The sequence below is a fragment of the Monodelphis domestica genome, chromosome 4 (genome assembly GCF_027887165.1).
Source record: "Monodelphis domestica isolate mMonDom1 chromosome 4, mMonDom1.pri, whole genome shotgun sequence".
Lineage (NCBI taxonomy): Eukaryota > Metazoa > Chordata > Mammalia > Didelphimorphia > Didelphidae > Monodelphis > Monodelphis domestica.
The window spans coordinates 302,318,205-302,338,637 of record NC_077230.1 but is presented as its reverse complement, the minus strand read 5'-3'; the positions used below and the strand labels follow the sequence as shown (position 1 = coordinate 302,338,637).

General features: G+C 41.1%; 3 long non-coding RNA genes across 5 annotated transcripts in view; 2 read left to right on the top strand and 1 right to left on the bottom strand.

The window, feature by feature from the left end:
• The window catches only part of LOC107648993 (uncharacterized), a 126,956-nt gene that overhangs the window by 34,221 nt on the left and 72,302 nt on the right, over positions 1-20,433 (top strand). The window contains exon 4 of one of the 2 annotated variants that reach the window (XR_008911383.1): positions 1,590-1,696. This is a non-coding gene — a long non-coding RNA (uncharacterized LOC107648993). The remainder of the gene's footprint in view (positions 1-1,589; positions 1,697-20,433) is intronic. The other variant, XR_008911384.1, reaches the window with a different exon arrangement.
• Positions 167-18,797, bottom strand: LOC103105724 (uncharacterized). 2 transcript variants are annotated; one of them, XR_001622234.2, is made up of 4 exons: positions 18,323-18,797; positions 12,735-13,151; positions 1,438-1,626; positions 167-1,052 (listed from the first exon to the last, which is right to left on the bottom strand). It is a non-coding gene; the product is annotated as an uncharacterized LOC103105724 (long non-coding RNA). The 2 variants fall into 2 exon arrangements; XR_001622231.2 differs by lacking the exon at positions 18,323-18,797 and adding an exon at positions 16,163-16,870.
• On the top strand, positions 16,925-19,636 carry LOC103106192 (uncharacterized). The gene is made up of 2 exons (XR_468153.2): positions 16,925-17,255; positions 18,217-19,636. It is a non-coding gene; the product is annotated as an uncharacterized LOC103106192 (long non-coding RNA).

Below are 20,433 nucleotides of genomic sequence, written 5' to 3'. Positions count from 1 at the left end.
TAAATGCATTATCCTAAAGAAAAAAAGAAAGCTATAGAAAAAATACAGTAGCATTATTTGTAATTGCAAAGATTTAGAAATAACCTCAATATGAATAGTGGAATAAACTATAATATGCTAATGTAAGGAAACACTTTAGTGTCATTAAAATGCTAGATATTAGGAATGTAAATTTATTTAAAAAATTTTTATTGATGTGTTTCATTTTTAACACAAGAGATATTTACAGATTAACCTCATTCCTTGAGAGGGAAACAAGTATATATTAAATGCATACTATGACTTTGCTACTAACAGAGGGACTTGGGAAAAAAGGATGCTATCCATCTTCAGAGAAAGAACTGTTGGAGTAGGAATGCAGATGAAAATATATAGCCTATCACTTGTTTATTTGAGTACGTTTTGGGATTTTGGTTTTATGAGATTATTTACTTAGAAAAATGAATAATATGGAAATACGTGTTTTGTGGTAATGCATGTATAACCCAGATTGAATTGCTTGTCAGCTTCAGGAGGGGGGAAGGAAGAAGGGAGGGAGACAATAATGATCGTATAACATCAGAAAACTTCTGTGGAAATTTGTTATTAAAATTTTTAAAATTAATTAAATGAATACTATGGGGGCAGCTAGGTAGCACAATGGATAGTGTCAGACCAGAAATCAGGAGGATCTGAATTCAGATCTAATTTGAGTTGTTTCTTAGTTATGTGACCCTGTGTAAGCTACAACTCCAATTTACCTAGCCCTTGCTGCTCTTCTGTCCTAGAACTGATAGTAAGATAACTGAACAGAAGGTAAGGATTTTTTAAAACGGCTGCTTGTGTGCCAAGGGCTTTGCTAAGCATTTTACAAATATTATTTCATTTGTTACTTTTCACTACTTTGGAGGTAGGTGATGTTATCCCCATTTTATAGATAAGGAAACTGAAGCAGGCAGAAGAAAAGTGACTTTCCCAGGCCCATACAAATAGTCTGTGTCTGAGGCAGAATTTTAACTCAGGTTCTCCTTACTCCAGGCCCAGTGCTCTCTTCTCCACTTCTAAAAGGTCTCCTGTAACAAAAACCAAAAAGCAATTAAATAAGACAACAACTCAGTGACCTCGTGGGAAAGTATATATTCCACATCTGTAGCAATGCTCCTTCCCCTTCTATTTTTAATTTCAATAATTCTTTCTCCTCATCCCATTGGTGAGGGAGTGGATATAGGGAAGGAAGACAAGAAAAATAATTCTGCTTTAATGAATATGTATGGTCAAGCAAAACAAATTCCTTCAGTAGCCCTCTGCAAAAAACCCCTACATCTCATCTGCCAGAGATAGCATGCTTCATCATTGCTCCCACTGGTCACCGTGTTGATCCAAGACCTCCCAGATTTCAGTTATTGCTTTTGACAGCGTTGCCATTATCAGATCAGTGGTGCTCCTGACCCTGCTCACCTTATTCTTCATCACTTGATAAAAGTCCTCAGAACTGTTCATTTTTATTCATATCCGTGTCACAGTGTAAATTCTTCTGCCTCCGTTCCCTTCTCATGGGTTCATGTCTTTCCATGCCTTTTCCAAATCATCGATGTCCTCATTTCTCCCAGCAGGATACTATCCTCTCGCATTCATCCCAGGCAGGCCCTGAAAAGGATGGAGAGCTGGGTCCAGAGGCAGGGAGACGAGTTACCATCTGCCCTCCGATTCTGATGAGGTGAGTGACCTTGGACGAGCCACGGAACCTCTGAGGGCTTGGGCTTCCTTACTTGTGAAGTGGGGATAATAACAGCATCTAAACTGCAGGGTGGTGAGGATCAACTAAGATAATATTTATAAAGTGCTTTGCACAGTGCCCGGCGTAGGCTAAGTATCAAATAAAGAATGCTGTTGTTATTAATGGACCACAATTTATTCAGTCATTCCTCAATTGATGGGCATCCCTTCAGTTTCCAGCTTTTTGCTACTACAAAAAAAGCTGCTATAAATATTCTTGCATGTTTAGGACCTTTTCCTCTTTAATCTCTTTGTTTTTTAAACCCTTACCTTCTGTCTTAAAATGAATATCATGCATTGATTCCAAAGCAGAAGAGTGATAATGGATAGGCAAGAAGTGACTTGTCCGGTGTCATACAGATTTGAACCTAGAATTTCCTGTCTTTAGTCCTGACTCTCAATGCACTGGGCCACCTAGCTGACCCGTTTTTTTGTTTTGTTTTGTTTTTAAACCTTATACCAACAATTGAGTAGGCACCGACTATGTAAGTGGGAAACTACATGACAAATACACAGACCAATGGATAGCTGAAATAGAGGGGAAAATCAATAAATTATTAGGATGTACTATTTGTAGAAATTAACTTTTAAGGGGCAGCTAGGTGGCTTAGGGGATCAATGAGCCAGGCTTGGAGTTAGGAGGTCCTGGGTTCAAATTTGACCTCAGACACGTCCTAGCTGAAAAAGTCATTTAACCTCCATTGCCTAACTCTTCCCTCTCTTTTGCCTTGTAACCAATACATAGTACTGATTCTAAGACAGAAGGTAAGGGTTTAGGAAACAGAAGAAAATAAATCCACTTTTTAAAAGTCTAAGTAGTTGCGAATGCATGCATAGTTAGCCTTATTTTTGTTGAAAGTTAAGTGCTTGAGAAATCATTTTAAAAAGAGAGAAGATAAAAGCAGTCACACTTATATGACTTACTTGACAGAATTGTTGTGAGGAAAAAAGCTCTTCTTATTTTCTGAGGAAATTGAGGTGCAAAGTGATTTAGTCCTAGTCCTAGGAATCTTAGGTTTCAGATCTAAAAGAGATCTTACGGAGATCATTTCATGCAATCCCCTACTTTACATGAAGGAATCACATGAAGCCCAGAGAGCTTAAGTGATTTGCTAAGTAGTAAATAGCAAAGCTATATTTGAAACCAGCTCCTCTGACCCCAAGGTTGAATTCTAGGACTGACATTCAGCAAATGCATTTGTAAGAGGGAAAACTGTACATGTGAGGTGTACTTTAAAGTTAATTTATTCTCCCTGATGATTGTCAGCTTTTGGTGATATGTATATGTTACAGTTGACTAAGTTCAGAAAAATGTTTAGCCATCTAATTAAGATAGAGCCCCCCCTTCAATTTATTTCCATTAAAATGTTCCTAAAATGAATTTATTTTACATGGAGTGTGACATTTATTTCTAAGCTGGATATGAGTTAAATTTTCCACCATGCCCTGCTGCCCAGGGTTACACAGCTATAAGCATCAAGGAGCTGTACAATTTCTGATAAGTTTGATGGAATGTACCAGATGATTCTGCATAATTGGTTAGACTGCTACAATTCTGTATTTAGCTCCAACAACTCTTTGCAGCTCAGAAGCTGAAGTGAGGAAAAATTGTTAGTAAACAGGTGGTGCAAGGTTAGAAATTAGGGGGTTGGACTTCAGATCCAGCCACCAGGAAAGACTTGATTTTGGATCAGATGGGTGGAGGACCAGATTGAGTGGAGCCAATGAACTGGGGGGAAATGGGAAAAAGCGATAGGTTGGAGGTTTGGATCAGGGTCAGGGTGGAAGGATGAATGAAGCCTTTGTGGATGTGACTGGAAAATGGGAGAAGCAAAGAATTTGTGTTTGGAAAGTAAAAAGGTCTGAGGCACAAAGAGGGAGCTCCTAAGAAATTTTAAAAGATGAGACATTATCAAGCCAAAAAATCTGAAAAGTGGTCAACAGGGATGTTGAAGTTACTTGAGTCTTGCCCTGCTATAGACCCCCTTAGACCTTGTCAAAGTTAAAAACAAACCAAAGCCAAAATGAGTGCAGAGCAAAGTGATCTGAGGCATTATTCATTTTAATGTTTTCCCTCCCCCTGGAAGCAACGGTGCCATTTTGTTTTAGGCATCTCTGAATTTTAAGGTCAGGGTGTGTCAGTACTTGTCCAGGATCAACCTGTACCTCTATGGCAGGCAGAAATCTGGATTCTTCAGTTGTCCTTCCCTCGGAGTTCCTCTCCGGGCTCAGGAAGGTGTTGAGTTGCAGAGGAGATAAAAATCCAAGGCCTGCTTATGGTCAGGAGAGCACTCTGTGTGCTTCTTGCAAGAGAAGGGGGTAATAAAATGTGTTTCCTGGCAGAGTTCCAAGTTGGATAATTACAGCTTGCCTACCCCCAAAATTTACACTTCACTTTTGAACTGGTATTTTTCTTTCACTCGTGTTTTAAATAAGCCTACTGTTGCTGTGTCCTGTGCAACCTGAGCCCCATTCTCTGCCTAAGTCAGCTCCAGGTCAACAGTGGGTGATTATGGAGAGGTCTGAAGTCTTTGGGGGATGAAAGGCACTAAAGACAACGTTATCATCATTAATTATTAGTCATATCCCAGCAATCATCCTAGCACTCCCCAAGATCTCCATTAGCAGGAAAGCCCCAATCAGACCGCGACCCCTCCTCTGACAAGAGACCTCCCAGAATGAGGACACTTAGCAATTAAGAGAAGAAAGATGTTCCTCGCCTCCACCACTGGGGCTGCCGCCGCTTCTGATGTTCCCACAGCCTGCCCAGTTACAGAGTTTAGCTTCAAAGCAGATCTTCAATCTTCTATTTGTACTTACTGTTCCCATATTTAGAAGAGAGCAGCACATACTTGTCTATTGCTTCAAGGCAAAAGCAAATTCTAAAGATATTTAAATGGGAGTCTTACATAAAAACAAGCTTGCCGGGAAGCTTATGGGCTGCATAAGCTCCCTCCCGGTGTCCTGAGGACCTTAAGAAGTTAGGGTGGAGAAGCTTTTAAAATGAGAAATCAGAACCCACCCAGAAAGCCCTGGCTAAACTGAGGGATGGAGAGTAGTGTTGTTATTGCACCTTAAAACCACCAGGCCAGGCTGCAAGTTTTGTTTGCCTTTCCTTCTAGCAAGTAGAGGCCTTGTTTCTTGGTAAACAAGCCTGGGCAGCTCCAGGAGGGCATGCGTGCAAGCAGTGAGTTATTTAAAGTTTTTCCAGGGCTGCTCTCTGCCCAGATAGCATCAATTTCATCATCAGGAGCTCAGTGTGCCCATGAAGTGTGATTTTAGGAATCTTCCATGGTAATAGCTTTTGTTTATCTCTGCTTGTGTGTCTGAATTCCATTTCAACAGGTCCTCTGCGCCCATTCCTCTTTAAAAGCCTGCATTATTCCAGATGAAGTGTTTTCCTTCCTCTCTGGAGATGAAGTTCCTTGCCAAGACAATTTGAATAGATTGTTTGGGGAGCTAAATCATCCATGATTTTTTCATCCAGGACCCTAATAGATATGCCTGGAGTTTCTTTCAGTACAATCTCTGGACAAGAATGTTGTTTTTGTCTCTTTAAACTTAATTTTTTTTTTTCATGAAATCATACCTGTGACTTTGTTTTAGCACCATGAACTGACCACTAGTTATCATAATGAGATCCCCTGAAAGTGACCCTAAGACTCAAGGCCTGGACTGGAGGTGGTGATTCTGAGTTCAAGTGTGCCCTTGGATACTTCTTAGCTGTATGAACCCAAGTCACTCAACCTTAGGTAGCCCATACCACTCTTCTTACCGTGGAACCTATATCCATTCTAAGACAGAAGGTAAGGGTTTTACATATATATAGTTTATAAGTTATATAAAAATGTAGTTTTTATATATAGTTTACAAATTCTACAAAAGATATGTAGTTTTAAAACATATACATACACATGTGTATATATAGTTTATACTACAAAATAGTTTTTATACAAGTTATAAAAATATAGTTTTTTAACATATACATATATGTATATATAGTTTGTAAGTTAGATTAAAAATAGTTTTTATATATAGTTTACAAGTAATAAACATAGTTTTAAAATACATACACAGATATGTGTATATATAGTTGTTATAGAAAAAGATAGTTTCATATATAGTTTATAAGTTATAGAAATAGTTTTTAAATATATATATGCATGTGTATTATATAGTTTGTCATAAAAACATTGTTTTCATATGTAGTTTACAAGTTATAAAAATATAGTTAAAATGTACACACATACACATGTGTATACACATGTATATGTGTATACGTGTGTGTGTGTGTGTGTGTGTGTGTGTGTGTGTACAGTTTACAAGCTCCCAACAATGAGTTTCTTTTAGCCAAGCATGGAACAACAAAACATACTCCCTATGCAAACAGGGATAAACTCTGGGGTGGGATGGTGGGGAGAACATACAGGGAAAACAGGTAGCTTAGGAGAGGCCTGTCTAAGGTGACATTCTTGCGAAAAAGCTTTTCTTTGTCCAGATACTTCTGCTTACTCCCTCTGGTCATCAATCAGGCTTCCAGTTTCTCTGCTTCTCTCTGCTGAACTGGTCTCTCCACTGGTCTGCAGCCTCCAGCTCTATAGATCCCAGCTCCAGGGCCTGTTTAGCTCTTTTATAATTTTTGATTCTAGCCAGTTAAGCCTGGGTGGCTGGCTAGAGAAAGCCCTCAGGCTTTTGAACTGAACTCCCCTGCTGCCATTCATACACCTTCAGTTTAAACTATTTATTTGAGTTGTGGTCAGAAAATTCCTTTGAACTCCCATCAAACGCCAGGACACCTAGGATCTTTACAAATCATTCTAGAAATTCCATTTAGCAAAAACTGCAAAGGAATTGGCTGTGAGTATGTGAGAGACAGACAGACATAGAGACAGAGAAAGAGGGAGAGAGAGAAAAAGAGAGAGGGAGGGGGGACAGAGGGAGGGAGGGAAGAGGATAAGGGTGAGGGAGCCAGACAGAGAAATAGAGAGAAAGGAGAGGGAGAATCAGAGAAACAGAAAGGGAGAGAGAGAGGGAGGGAGAGAGGCAAAGAAAGGGAGAGGGAGAGAGAGAAAGAGAAAAGGAGAGAGAAAGGGAGAGAGAGAGAAAGGAAGGGAGAGAGAAAAGGAGAGAGAGAAAGGGAGAGAGAGAGAGAGGGAGAGAGAGAAAGGGAGAAAGAGAAGGAGAGGGAAAGAGAGAAAGGGAATTCTTTCAGTTCTCATCACGCTCCCACCTTGAGAGAACGATTGGAAAGGGGCTATAGATGAAGCTGGCAGCCTTTGTCTCATTTCCCTCCAAAAACTCATTTTCACATAATCAAGTTGCTTAACTTGATCCTACTTTCCATCAGCAACCCAAAATCAGGTACTCCCTGAATATAGACTTTCTCTAATTACCTGTTTCTTCTTTATTTTAAAAATTCTTATTTTCTGTCTTTGTTATAACTCTAAGACAGAAGGACAGGGGCTAGACAAATGGGTTTTTTTGGGGGTTAAGTGACTTGCTCAGGGTCACACAGCTAGGAAGTGTTTGAGGCCAGAGCTTTATCCACTGTGCCACCTAGCTGTCCCTTTCTCTAATGGCTTATTTCAAAGTTTGACCATGACATGACCATGACCCTAAATTCTCAAAAGTTATGCCCCAAAAGGATTGGCTGTAGTAGGTCCTGTTGGCCAAGGCTTGCAGTAGGGATTCTTGCATAAACCTAGAGTCTGTCACAGTAGAAGTCTAGCTAACTTAAGAAAGGCTTATTACTAAAAGGCTGGTCATCAAATAACAAATTTGGAGTCCATGCCAACTCAGAAAACTACTGAGATGTGAAGGGAGTATCTGCACTGATGAAATCATAGATCTTTTTAAATATTGAGGAATATCTTAGATATAGCACTTTGTACTTTTCAAAGGCCTTTCATGTCCATTATTTCTCTTGGTCCACAGGGCTAGTTATAAATAGGATCACTTGGATGTGTCCTATGAGAAGGAACTTAGAAAGTACTGAACACATCTAGATATACCCTTTTCCAGTCCTGTAACATTAAAAAATAGTATCCTTAAAGAGTAACACAGTTTGTTTTTATTCACTCCAACGTGAGGAATTTAAGTGGAAGGATTTTGGGGGAGATTTTCATTTATGATTGTCTCCCTCTTGATCTCTTATTTCTTGGCTTTCTTCTCATCTCAGCTAAAATTCCAGTTTCTAAGAGAAGCCTTCCCTGGGCCTCCTTAAGGCTGATGTTTTATCTCTGAGGCTGCCTTAGCAGTTTCTTCTGTATATATACTATTTGTACATAATTGTTTGCATGTTGATTCCCCCCCTTTATTAAGACTATGAGATCCTTGAGAATAGGAACTGTTTTGGCCTTTCTTCATGGGCCCACTGCATGGTGTAAGGGTTAAAATTATGGTTGAGACTGAATGTAATAATTATATTTGGTCGCCAAGGACTTTATTTATAAAACCCTAATGAAACACAAACTCAGGTGGAAATTTTATGGTGACTTAATTGATATAGTGGAGGAGATTAAGAAGAAGGAATTAGGAAGGGGCTAGTACTGGGTGGGAAGATTAGGAGATCTAGAAAGTAAGGTTTTGAGTGTGAAGGAGGGAAGAATCAGCCTGAACTCCAAAGGGGTTCAGCAAAGATGCCGCAACCTGAATCAGCTCAAGGACAAAACTCACCACCAGCACTCCAAGATGTTGATGAGTCTAGCACACTCTTAGCCAGAGTTGCCTTTCCAGGGAAAGAGGAGGAGAGGGGAAGTGATGTGCCTTATATAGGCAGTTTTACATCACTTTTCTGCATCTCATCTGTACCAATGATGACTTGACTTAGCTCATCTTAGGATAGCCCAGAGGTCTGTCCTTTTTTCTGCACATGTCTGTTGAAGGCCATTTCCTTAGATAATGAAATCTTGAGTTTGATTCAGACCTTACAAATCTTGTTAAACTAAGAAGGGAGGAGAAATGTAGAGTTTCCAAGATCTGATTCTGTTATTCCAAGTATCTCCATTGTTACTGATCAAGAAATAGCTAAATCAGATCTTCTAAAGAATGGTCTGATTAGGGTGGAATAGTTTTAAAATTCACAATGGCACAGTGCCTGGTGTGTATAAAAGGAGTACAGAATAATGCTTGATGATTAGATGCCTTTTCTTATGTACTTAAAAAACAAAACAAAACAAAAAACCTTTATTTTCTCTCCTGGTAATAATTCTAAGACCAAAGGACAAGGGCTAAGCAAATGGAGTTAAGTGACTTGCCCAGAGTCACACAATTAGGAAGTATCTAAGGCCATATTTGAACCCAGTTCCTCCCCAAACTCTGTCCACTGTGCTATTGACCTGTTTCCCTCACATATTTCTTTCTGAACATAAGGTAATTGATATTTTTTGGAAGTTTAATTACACTGTTGGCATTATTATTTTACATGAAGCATTTTATCCACTAGTGTGTTTTTGAAAGTTAAGTACATGGTGGGGAGGGTATATTGGTGGGAAGGGTATGTTTATCTTGGCCTTAACTAGACTTGGGAACCAGAATGCAATAACTTTCACACTAGCTGTGATGAATTACCTTCCCATCTGGGATTCCAGACCTCAGGTACACATGCCAAACAGCCGTAAATTTAAAAGGTTAAAGGACTGAGTGTGAATTGAGTAGAAAAGAAAAAGGAAAAGAGCAGAATAGCCATTGTCCATTATTTTAAATGAAGGCAGAGCTGGCAAAGTGTCATATTTATCACACTAAGGAGGCTTTAGAATTCCAACCTTCATACTTCTCTTGCCCACTACTCTGCTAGGGGAGGGAGGAGCAGAATTATGTGCTAATAGGAGTCATCGGCAATATGTGACCAACCTCAAACGTGACCTTTAGATGAGCTGAAAATGGAAAAGGTGTGAAATATGGGACTTTTGGCAGCCTTAATTGAATAGCATATAGAATGGGTATTGAATTCATTTGGCCTTGACAAGCAGACAGTAGAGGGTGAGGATGAAAAAAGCCTGTATTTTCTGTTTAGCTTAGGCAGATAAACGACATTATTTCTTATTGAGAACAGGTAGTAAAAATAGCATTCATATTTTGCTTTAAAGTTTGCAAAGTACTTTCTATACATAATCTCATTTGAACTTCCCCACCTCTGAGGTGAATATATTCCTCTTTTTTAGAAAGATGCCACTGGCATATTACGTATACTCTAGGCAATGTGCACAGATGAGGATGGATGGACACAAAAAAGGCCTGCTAGCAACTCTTGAAAAGAGAAAAGGGTCATAAAACCATAGATTCAAAGCCAGAGGGGAATTTAGTATAACCCCTTCATTTTATAGATAAAGAACCCGAGACCAGCAGGGTTAAGTGTCTTGTCCAAAGTCATACAGGTGATATGTGATAAAGCTAGGATTAGAACCCACCTCCTGTGACTCCATGTTCATTGGGCTTCTCTGACCTTCCCTGCTTTTTGGATTCCCTTTAATGTGATTTAGAATGTAAGATCTTTGAAGGAGGAGACTGTGTATCCATTCAAGGGCTTTATCTATCTATCCATCTATCTATCTACATCATCTCTCTACCATCCATTTATCTATTTGCCATCTATTCCTCCATCATCTATCTTTTCATCTGTTATATCTGTTCATTATCTATCCATTATCTGTCATCTAATCCATCCACTACTTATCTATCCATCCACCATCTAGCTATCATCTATCCAAATCTATCCATCTGCTCATTATCTCAGTCCACTATCAGTCACCGTCCATTCATCATCTAAATCTATCCATCCAACATCTATCATCTGTCTATCACCTGTCATCTCTCCATCATTTATCTATCCCTCCATCATCTCTCCATCTATAGTCTAGCTATTTATCTTTCTACTGTACCAGGTGAAGTTGGTTAAAGATCTAACTAATCACTGAAACACAAGGGCCTATCTAATGGTAAATGTAATCAGTCATAGTTGGAACCTTTGGAGTTCAAGTCAAAATTATGTTTTGAGAGAACTCTGAATGATATCAGATTTAGATTTTAGGGCAGTACTGGGGTAGGGGATGGGGAGAGGAGGACAAAGCCTATAAAGTTGCCCTTATCTTTCCATTCTTATATTTCATCTCCCAGCACCAATCTGGGACCCTGTTGTTACACTTAGCCTGGGGTGATCAGGAGACTGATTTTTATTATTTGAAAATGTATTCTTTTTTACCATAGGAAACATCTCTTTGTTGGCATGGGAGCCTATTTTGGGAAATCAAATTAGGAACAGAATATGAGGAAGAAGTACCAGGAAGGGACCCAAAGGTAGTTGGCCACACCTTCCCATCCCCTCTTCAGTCATTCATTTCTAGGAATGTCTACTCAACATTTCTCAAAACTTCATTTTTAGTACTTTAAATCTTCTGATAATACTAAAATTCTCCATTAAAAGATTGAGGAGCTGGTACTAACCTCACTTGTTAACACTTTACCAATTGGCTTAGATTAATTAAATAAAGGCAGAGTCTACAGGAAGCACTAATCTCTCTGCTTAATGACTTGGTCCCTGAAGCAATTAATCAAGGAGGAATAAGGTCACCTCTTAAGTCTGGGAGCAATAATTCCTTTCAAAGTTAGTCCTATATGGAGGGTGAGTTGAGAGGCTCAAGAAATGCCTTCTTGCCCCCAATTATCTCCTTGTCTGGTCTATTAGAGTACCTGAAATTTCAACTTTAGAGTCATTTATTTGGATTAAGGCCTCATAACTACAAATGGTTCCTTTTAAAATGAAGTGGAAAAATAAGGGGAAAGCACATCCATCCACAGTAATGAGTAATTTATTCAGGGCATAGAGGGAATGGGATAAGGAAGTAGTGAATTTTGATAGAAGATGAGATGTTTATGTAAAGTCAAAACCAGGACACTTATTGGATATTACAGGGAGGAGTACTAGGCAACAAGAGGAGTAGAATGAGGAAACTAGGCCCACATTGCTAATCTTCAAAATGAGGATAATATTATTTTTATTACCTAACTCAGAGGCTTGTTGCAAGGTTCAGATGAGATATGTTTGAGTTTGTGAGCATAAAGTACCATACAAATGTAAAAATGAAATACTACTACTACTACTACTAATGATAGACAGCAGATGGGGGGACTTTTTATGGTAGAGAGAGCTCTCGATTTCTAATCAGAGGACCTGGGTCAAGTATTAGTTGTCCCTTGCTTAGAGGCTATTATACTTTTGTAGGGATTGTTCTGACCTTGTTCTTCCAGAAAAAGGCTGTCTACCAGTTCCTATTGGGGTTTAGGGGTGTCCTTTACAGTCTGGGAGTCTTTATAGTGCTGTTGGTTCAGTAGTATATGACCAACACAGTTAGGCATTCATGACAAGCATCCCAGTTCCATTTAACCAATTATTATAGATTTTTTTTTATTATTGTATATTACATTATTATATATTATATATAAAATATTATGTATTATAGCTTTTACAAAGGGATATTTACTTTGCAGATTTGGAAAGAACTGAGGCAGCCTGTATTTCATGAGCTCTATCTTGGGCTCTGCCAGTCAAAGAGGCTCCACTTTTCTCAAATATCTGTGATGAGTGTGTATCACTAGTAGTTTAGATGTTATCAATAAAGCTAGTGCAGTCATTCCTAATAATCATTCTGATATGAAAATCATGAAATTAAAAATATAGTACTTATAGGGGAAATGGGCTTCATGACACAACACTAAAAACCTTCATCAGTAACACATTATAAAAAGACAGGAAGGCAATACCAAAAGGTGGCACAGCTTTATACATGGTAAAATGGTTAATGGATACGTCATTACTGTCCATTAACTAGTGGCTGCATCTGTGATGGTGAGCTGCTGCGTGGCAGCCCCTTGGTTCCCAAGGTAGGGAAAGGTATATGGCAGGTGTGGAGGTAGCAGGTGATCCAGCCCTTCTCTACACACAGCTCCTACAGCATCAGGAAATAGACAATCTGGCAATTTACCTTGAAAAAGACCTGAAGTTGGACAGGAGTATCCAAAGCTGGTCCCTCTTCAAAGCCATTGTAGCCCCAGTGGGAACCCCCTCCATGGAATCTGAGTCATGGGTTGAGAGCCAGCTGTTGCCTCCTGAGGGTCAAGGCTGGTGGCACCGTATGACCACAAGAGTGGTGTTGCAATGGGCTCCTACTCCCCAGTACTTTTCCCTGGGCAGGTGCCTACTAGGAGATGATGGGTGTCAAACGGGCCAGTCATCCAGAGGGTGGCACATAGGCTATCTCCCTGTCTTCCTTTCTCTTATCCTGGATCAAAGGAGATATTTTTGGAGGAGCTTTCCTCCAACTGGAATCAGACATCTCCCCCCACAGTCACCATCTCCACCATCCATGCACCGGGTTACAATTTTCCTGGAATCTTGGACTCTAAAATTGAGCATAAGCAAACACAAAATGGTGTTAAACTCAAATTGTTCCCTAATGCATCTATCAGTCCTGTTGGAACGAAGTTAAATTTTCAAGTGGAAAAGACACTCTAAGCATTATACCAGAACTGACTGTGGTTAAAATAATAGCATGCAAAGCTGCATTTCTGTTCCTTGAGACTTAGAAATAGACCAATTTATTGTAGATAATGGTATAAGTTTTAAGGGAAGGAGCAGTTTGGAATAATTGATTCTATTCCTAAATTTTCCAAAACTTCTTCACTCTGTGCCTCAGTGTCTGCTTCTGTAAACAGAAGATGACAGTTACTACTTGTTTATCTTTTAGAGATACATGAGTTTTTCTTGTTCAGTTTTACCCAACTCTTCATGACCCATTTGGAGTTTTCCTGGCAAATATATTGGAGTGGTTTGCCCTTTCCTTCTCCAGCTCATTTTATAGATGAGGAAATGGAGGCAAGCAGGGTTAAGTGACTTGCCTAGGGTCACACAGCTAGGTAGTGTCTGAGGTCAGATTTGAACCCAGGAAGAGGAGTCTTTCTAATTCTAATCCCCAGGGTTCTATCCACTAACTGCCCCATGAAAACTATCGGATCACAGATTTAGTCATAAGAGAGCTTAGTGGCAGTTACCTTCTCTCCAGGAGCTCACAGTCCAAGGGGGAGACAATGTACAAAGAAACCATGTACAAACAAGATAAAGACAGGATAAAGGGGAGATAATCAAAAGAGAGAAGGCACAGCATAAAGGGGGATCAGCAAAAACTTTTTAGAAATGGTGAGATTTTAGTGGGCTCTTGAAGGAAGAGAGGAAATCTAGGAGGCCGAGATAAGGAGTAAGACTTAGAAACCAAGCTCATCAGCTCAGGTTAATTTCTGTAAACACTAATGAAGAAGTGGCATCCTTTTCTTAGGAATAAAAACCATATCCAATGCCTTAAACATGGCTGGAACCTGGAAGATTTCCAAGTGCCCTTACCTGGCTGGCGTGATGCCTCTGGTCTGGTCTGCCTGGCACGTGGCTTCTATTTTGTGTGTTTGTCCCCTCCCCCCCCCCCATGTTATTTTCAATGGATTCCCAAGGCCAAACACTGAAGATTCACGAGCTGGAGAAACTGGAGGATAGAAAGCACCGTGATGGAAGGAGCCAGCCCAGCGCACCGTTTGAGTCACAGCTTTTTTAGTCCATGCTGCCTGCAGCCATAAAGCTTTTCTATAGAAAGCCTTTTTTTATTTTTTTAAATACCTGTGGAATCAGAAATGGGGACAACAGATATTCTCTAGTGATAATTAAAAGGTCAGCTTGTTCTTTAAGGAAAAGTAATTGGCCACATTTCTACAGAACTTTACATTTTTCAGTGCTTTCCTCTCCACAGGACAGAGAGGCTACAGTCGTCTTAATCCATCAAGCAAGATTTTTTAAGTGCCTACTATGTGCCAGGCACTGTGCTAAGCATTCAAGTACAAAAAAGAGAAAAAGACTCTCCTGGAGGGGATCACAATCTATTGGAGGAGATAATATGCAAAAAAGCAACTAGATACCCCCTTTCCCCTTTTAGATTATAAACTAAGGACAGGGACTATCTTTTGCCCCCTTTTCTGTCCTTAGTACTTAGCACAGTGCCTGGCATATAGAGATACTTGATTAGTCAGTCGGTCAATAAACATTAGGGTGCTGGTTAGAATCAGGAAGATCTGTCAAATGTTTACTCAGACACCTACTAGCTCAATGACCCTGGGCAAATCACAATTCCTATTTGCTTCAGTTCTTCAGCTGTAAAATGGGGACACATTGGAGATGGAAATGGCAAACCACTCCATTATCTTTGCCAAGAAAATCCCAAAAGGGGCAAGGAAGGGTCAGATGTATCTGAAAAATGACTAAACAACAAACCATTATTTTTTTTCTCATCAGGAAAAAAAAAGAGATACTAATACTGAATCAGCAGCTACCTAACAGAGCTATATGAATTAAATTCAATAGTGGATGTCAAAAGTTTGGTAAGACAACTCAGAGAGGGGAGGGAAAGGTGGGGGAGATAACTTGAACTGTTTAAACTTGGAAAACTTACATGTAAATTTGTTACTGGAATAAAATAAGGAAAAAACTTAAACAGAAAAAAGTTTGGTACGGTGAAGTCATTTTGTAGTAAGAATTCATATAAACTATCATCTGTCTCCTAGGTTTGTTGTAAGAAACTTAGTTATGTACTTTAATTTTTAAATTAACTTAGAAGTTTACTTTCTTGTGATCTAACTTGCAAGCTTTATAGTAAACACAGAGTATTATTCTTGTGACATGTTGGCAATACCAATACAAAAAGTCACACAATAAAACGTATTTATTTAAATAGTGTTGACTGTGCCAGGCATCCTGCTAAGCACTTTTACAAATAGTATCTCCTTTGATCACTTCATAACAACCTTGGAAGGTAGGTGCTATTGCTGCCTCCATTTTACAGATGAGGTAAAAGGCAAATAGAGGTTAAGTAACTTGACCAGTGTCTGAGTCTGGATTTGAACTTGGGTCTTCTTGAATATTTACAAGGTTATCACAGATGTATAATTGGGAGGGAAAAATAAGAGGGCTCTGAAACATAGGACTAAAGGTTAACCAGTGGATAGCCCACAAACTCTATTAGTAAGACTAAAATGTTACCCTGTGTCTGTTTGCAGGTTAGGAATATCACAGGAAAGTTACATTTTACATTACAAATTAATTTTAAAAATTAGAATACATAACTAAGTTATTCTTCACAACTCCCCCCAATAGATAATAATGGCTTAAAAAAAAAACTTTTAAAGGGCTAAAGACACTTGTGTTCTTTGAAATTAAATGATTGCTCACATCAAGTCTCTCACTTGCAAATTCTAGGTCAGTTGCAACCACACTTTGGTGCTTTTTATTATCTTTATCATTCATAACGTGAGAGTCGGCATGACATACTGGATAAAGAGCCAGCCTGGGCACTCATGATCTCAGTTCAAGTCCTACCTCTGATAACGTAGTAGCTGAGCAAAATTGGTTGCAGAAAGATGGGCTGTCCAGCTCTGGGAGAGAGGAGTTCCTCCTCCCAAGACCCCAGGTCTAGTCCCTGCTCCCCAGCTGATGACAGGGAAGGGGTCTCTTGGGAAAGGGCCCTCTCCTCCGCTTCCTTTCTCACCAGAGTGCAAGCCCGTGCTTGGTTCTGGAGAGACCGAAAGCAATCTCGTGATCTTATTTCCAAGAATCGTCACATTTGCTTCACGTGGAAAGCGGCATTTCCCACTCCTAAACATAACTGAAGCTTTGTTTCCTGGCCATTAGAAAACAACCGGGCGCCCTGCACAGTAGAGAAGCTGTAGGATGCCCCAGGCAATGACAAACGCTACAGTTTGTTGTGCAATTTGCTGGGGAATCCTATTTCACCGACAAGTTATTCAGGCTTTTAATTTTTTATTTTTTTGTTACAGCAGGCATAAGCTCGATTCTTTTAACAAGTATCAACCACAGGCGGCAACCCGTCACATGCGCCAGTCATGCGGGGAGGCGCGGCCACCCCAGCAATCATTAACTAAATGCCTGCCACAAGTTGCAGGAGAGGGATTATTATTTTTTTTTCAAGCCTCCATCTATAACAAAATCCATAGCAAGACTCCGGGGGGACAAAGGGGTAGGCTTCTTTACCCTCCTCCCTCTCCCGGGGCAAGAAGAGCACTCCACGAGTTAGCAAGTGGATTCCACTCTCCCGCCCCCCCCCCCCCCCAACCTGGAGCATTAAGGATTTAGGCATGCGGCTCCCGCCCCCCTCGGCCGATCTGGGATGGTCCCTGGCCCGGGGCTCGCCTGCCCCTCTGGGCGGGGAGGGGCCACCTCTCTCCCATCCCTCAGTTAGAAGGAAAATGCTCGGAATGCAGGCTGGTGGATTGGAGTGTGGTGACTTTAATTAAAGCGGCATGCTCCTTCCCCCCCATCTCCCCCCTCCCCCGGCCTGGAAAGAATCCTGGCTTGACAGCCCTAAGGGGTGCACTGGAGGTGGGGGACCCTTGGCTCCATGTGGGCACTCAAGAGGTGAAAAGTAAAATCAAGAGTTGGAGCCCTTTTCCTGGTAAGAACGAGCGCAGTCCCAGGCACGGCTCATCTGTACGTCCCCCTCCCCCCGGCTCTGTAACGTGTTCTTTGTGAGACTTCTGGAGGATTACTTTGTAAAACCTCTCGGGGAGGTTTCCCCGAGACGGGGATGGGGTTTTTAGTGGGGGAGGTGTCTCCTCGGGGTAATCGCGCGAGGACTTGGGGATCCTTCCTACAGAAAGCGGTAGGGTAGATAATAAACAAATCCTGACCAATGGCCTTAGCAGCAGTGAGTGCATTTTTGGCCTGGATGTGTTTTCACTCCTTATTTCAGAGAATCTTCCCCAAAACGCCGCGCAATAACTATTCCCTTTGTTCTGAAAGAAAACGGAGAGTTTTTTTTTTAATTGTTATTGGGCATTTCGGGGGCCATGTTTAAGGAAGAAGGGAAACTGGCTATTTTCTGGTTCCTGGAGCTCGGCAGAAATTAACATTAGGCTAATGGAGTTTTCGTTCTGAACTTTCCCATCAAAAAGAATTAACGTGGGGCGTGGGGGAAGAGGTCACATTAGGTTGATTTCAAACACTTTTTTCCAGTGTCCTTAAGGTTTTAAAGACTTAAAAAAAAGATGCCGGGTGAGAGGGCTGAGGTTTGCAGTGCCTAAAGTAGGTGCTTAATAAGTGTTTGTGGAGTTGAATAACTTGTCTGGACAAAAGCCCTCGTCCGTACAGCCGGACCTCTGACCCCCCTGCGTGGGCGGGCCCCTGATTACCAAGTCTTGAAAAGTAAGTCTACGTGTGCCTGGTCGGAGAAGCCTTGTCGCTTTAACCTCTCCGTCAGCCGAAGGGGAGGAGATCCTTCCGCATCGCCCTTTGTTTCTAGGATGGAGCCAACTTAAATTGTTTGCAGGAGCGTGCAACTGAATTCCACTTAATTAGATCTCCCTTTCTTTTTCTTTTTCCCTCTTCCTTCACTCATCACATGTTCTCACGGCAAGCAAAAGTAATTAAGGGAGTGAAACTGGCAGGACTGCATGACTGTCTTTTAAGTGCCATCCCTCCCCTCTGGGATGCCGGTTTGATCTGGCCGCCTCTAAAAGTTACCTTCCCTCCTCGTGCTCCACCCCAGCAACTACTTTGAGGAATAGGTGGCCCCTTGGTGCCTCACGAAAGAAAGACTGGATGAATCATCCAGCCTCAGCTTCTTGGGACTGCATGGAGTGGAAGTGGAAACGCTGGGTCCGCCGAGCTTGGGGTCAGGGAAGAGCCCCTCCGCTCACACGGTTAGGGAAACGCGCTAATTAGGTCAACGCTCTCGCCACAGCGCGAGCTGCTGCCCCTCCCCCACTGGCAGCAAAAGGCTTCCGGATACCATGTACTCCCTGTAATAAACGTGATCTCTGCTTCCCAGGAAGGGCAATGGACACATGGCTAAAGAGTCTCCCTGCTGGAGAGGAGGGAATAAGCATCTATTAGGCGCCTGCGGTGTGTCAGGCTGGGGCAGCCGGGAGGCAGCCACGGAATCCGAAAGACCCGACTTCAAAGATGACCCCTGACCCTGGACAAGTCACTTAACATCTGCCTGCAGAAAACCAGAGAATAGCGAATCACTCCAGTATCTATGCTAAGAAAATCCTATGGACAGCCGGCCTGGGGGGTGTGGGGTATTGGGTGGGTGTCATAAAGAGTTGAGGACCACTGAACAACAAATGCCCACCCTCCCCCATCCTGTTGACAAATATGATCACATTTGAGCCTTTCCACAACCCTGGGAAGTAGGAACCGTTATTATGCTCATTTTACAAATAAGGAAACTGAGGCAGATGTCACATGGTTAGGGAGAGTGGTTTTAAAATCTGATCTTGACTCTGGAACTAGCACTCTACTGCACCATCTAATTCAATAAGGATCAGCAGCTGACCATTACCCTGGGGTAGAGTGAGAAATTAGTGTTATTAATAGTTATTAATATCTAAAAGTTGGTCGAGGCCTCCCCCCCTCCCACAAAAGCTTTATAGCTTTAAGTGAGTCTGTCTGGGAATTGTCCTAGGCAGGAGTCCCAGGCTGAAAATCTTAAATGCCCATCTTGAGTATCCTTTTCTCCCAGTAGACTCTTCTATTGTATCTTTGTATTTGGATTATGGAGGTAAACACTATTGGATGTATCCATTGTGAAGCTTTTCTCCAATTTCTTGAAGATGTTAATTAGGTAGAGTGTGTTCATTGTAAAGCCATTGTAAAACTAGTCTAACTGTAACTATTGTAAAATGTTATAATCCCTTCTGGGAGACTTGATTACATCGAGATTCTCCCAGAAAAAGGAGATTTTTCTGTGAATTTTTGGGCACTTGTCTTGGGTCAATAACTTGAAGCAGGGACCCCCATCTCTCATTTGTAATAAAATTATATTTTAAATGATCAATTTCCACAGCCATAGATTTTTAATAAGTGGTAAAAGGTGAACTTTGAAATGTCCAAGGGGCCCTCAATTTCCACTCCACACATCCTCATGTTAAGATCAGGAGCCAGAAAAGGGTTATTCTTTTTGTGGCTGTTCTTGTCAGACAAGTTCACCCACACCCCATTTTTTAAAACTCTTTACCTTCCATCTTAGGATCAATGCTATTATGTATTAATTCTAAGGCTGAAGAGCTTTAGGGGTAGGCAGTGAAGGTTAAGTGACTTGCCCAGGGCCATAGAACTAGGAAAGTAAGGCCACATTTGAGCACAGGACCTCCATCTGTGGCCCTGGGGCTCTATCTACTGTGCTACCTAGCTGCCCCCACAAGCTCACACTTGATAGTAATGTCTAAAAGTGTCACAGCCATGCTTTTCAAGGTTAATCCCCTTCAGGAAGACATGAGTTCAAATCCAGCCTCAGACCAGTTACTAGCTGTGTGTGAAGGTAAGTCACTTCCCTTCAGTTTCTCTCTTGAGTTTCCTCATCTGTATAATAGCACCTTCCTCCCAGGATTATTGAGAGCTCTAATGAGATAATATTTATAAAATGCTTAGCACAGGGACAGGACAGGACATAGAAAGTGCTATATGAATGCTAGCTGTGATGATGAGATTGCTGAAAGGGAGGCTGTACCTGGGGCACTGTAGAAGACTCAGATCTCCACCAAAGACTATTGAGGAAAAAACCTCAGGCCAAATCCTTTGTTATTTTTCAGTCACTCTAATAAGTGGATATTGCTCAATCCCCAATTTTC